The 1,896-nt window shown below is 48.8% G+C and overlaps 1 pseudogene; it reads left to right on the top strand.

The window, feature by feature from the left end:
- Positions 1-572: 572 nt before the first annotated feature.
- LOC101342182 (ATP-dependent RNA helicase DHX8-like) overlaps positions 573-1,896 on the top strand; it is a 3,945-nt pseudogene continuing 2,621 nt past the window's right edge.

The following is a 1,896-nucleotide window of genomic DNA, read 5'->3' as shown; positions in this document are numbered from 1 at the left end:
TGGAGAAGGACATCATGCTTGGTAAAGTAGAGGGTCAGCGAAAAAGAGGAAGACCTTCAATGAGATGGATTGACACAGTGGCTACAACAATGAGCTCAAGCATAACAATGATTGTGAGTATGATGCAGCACCAGAAAGTACTTCGTCCCATTGTATATAGCGTGACTACATCCAGCTTGTGTGTGTCCATTATGTCTAACATCTGCTTGCAGATGTCCTGGACCTGGTGCAGGGAATGAGCCTAGATAAAGCTGCACCACGGACTGTTTCCAGTATCCATCTATCTGCGAATTGGAAATGGAAACAGAAGCCGGGCGGAGGCAGAAAGGCCTTAGGCGGCAGCCTTAACCCAGGTGGCCCCAGGCCCAGCAGAAGAACTCGCCAAACTCAAGTATTTATCATTGGTGTGAAAGGTTTGTACTGAGCTGGACAATCATTTGGGGATCAACGACAAGGATCTGGCCGAATTTGTGATCGGTCTTGCTGAGAATAATACCACCTTTGATACTTTTAAGGCTTCTCTGGTTAAACATGGCCCAGAATTCACGCATTCTCTTATTAACAACTTGCTGCATCTTAAACAAACCATGGGGCTTCCAGCAAAGCCTTCTACTAGCAAAGATCCACTTGTTAAACACAAAATCGAAAATGGAAAGCTGAAGAAACTCTTTTCACTCCATTGCCAACCAGACAACTCTTCTGTTGGGAACACGTTAGGTGAGGACGATATGAAAGTCACTGTGGAGGTTCTCAAAGAACTGGAAGCCTTAATGCCTGGCGCAGCAGGCCGGGAGAAGCACAGAGACGCTGAGCACCTGGACAGGACAAAGAAGAAGAAGCAGAACCGAGAAAGAGACCGAGAGTGAGAGCCAGACCGTGATAGAGACCATAAGCGGAGACGCCGGTCCCATTCTCCATTACATTTCTGGACCCAGAGGAGGAATAGATATCAGTCCAGGAGCAGAAAGCAGAGTCCTCCCAGAGACCACAAGGAGCAAAACAGGTATGGGGAGAGGAATCTGGACAGATGGCAGGATACGCATACGAACTGCCCTCCCCCTAAGGAGCTCGCCAGCGGGGACATTTACAATGGCAAAGTTACCAGCATTATGCAGTTCGGTTGCTTTGCACAGCTGCAGGGACTAAGGAAGCCATGAGAAGGACTAGTGCACTTGTCTGAGCTCCAGCAGGAAGTCCGCGTGGCCAGTGTGCCTGATGGGGTGAGCAAAGGCCAGAGGGTCAAAGTGTTGTCCTTCATGGGGACCAAGACCAGTCTGAGCATGAAGGATGTGGATCAAGAGACTGGAGAAGATCTGAAACAAAATCGACGACGAAATCTTGTTGGGGGCAGCAATGAGGAGACCTCAATGTGGAATCCTGACAGACCCACTCACCTCTCCCTCCTCTGTGCCTCTGAAATAGAGGATGACTCGCTGGAGCACAAGTACCTCACCCACATCTCAGACTCTGAGAAGTGGGACATCAAACAGATGATTGCTGCCAATGTCCTTTCTAAAGAAGAGTTTCCAGACTTTGATGAAGACACCGCATTCTCCGTAAGGTGGTTGATGAAGAAGATGAGGACCTTGAGATGGAACTGGTTGAGGAAAAGCCTCCATTCCTGAGAGGCACACCAAGCAAAGCATGGACATAAGCTCCCTTAAAATCATTCAGAATCCAGATGGCTCCCTCTCCCAAGCAGCCATGATGCAGAGTGCCTTGGCTAGAGAAAGTTGGGAACTCAAGCAGGCCCAATGGGAAGCTGAGATGGATTCTATTCCCATGGGAATCAACAAACTCTAGGTTGATCCTCTGCCTAATGTGAAAGGCAGGCAGATTGCTGCCAACATGAGGGGTGTTGGGATGATGTCCAATGATGTTCCCAAGTGGAAGCAA

The sequence above is a fragment of the Trichechus manatus genome, unplaced genomic scaffold, assembly GCF_000243295.1.
Source record: "Trichechus manatus latirostris isolate Lorelei unplaced genomic scaffold, TriManLat1.0 scaffold00091, whole genome shotgun sequence".
NCBI classification, from domain to species: Eukaryota; Metazoa; Chordata; class Mammalia; order Sirenia; family Trichechidae; genus Trichechus; species Trichechus manatus.
Note: the sequence above shows the minus strand (reverse complement) of the source record. Positions and strands in the feature narration are given on the sequence as shown.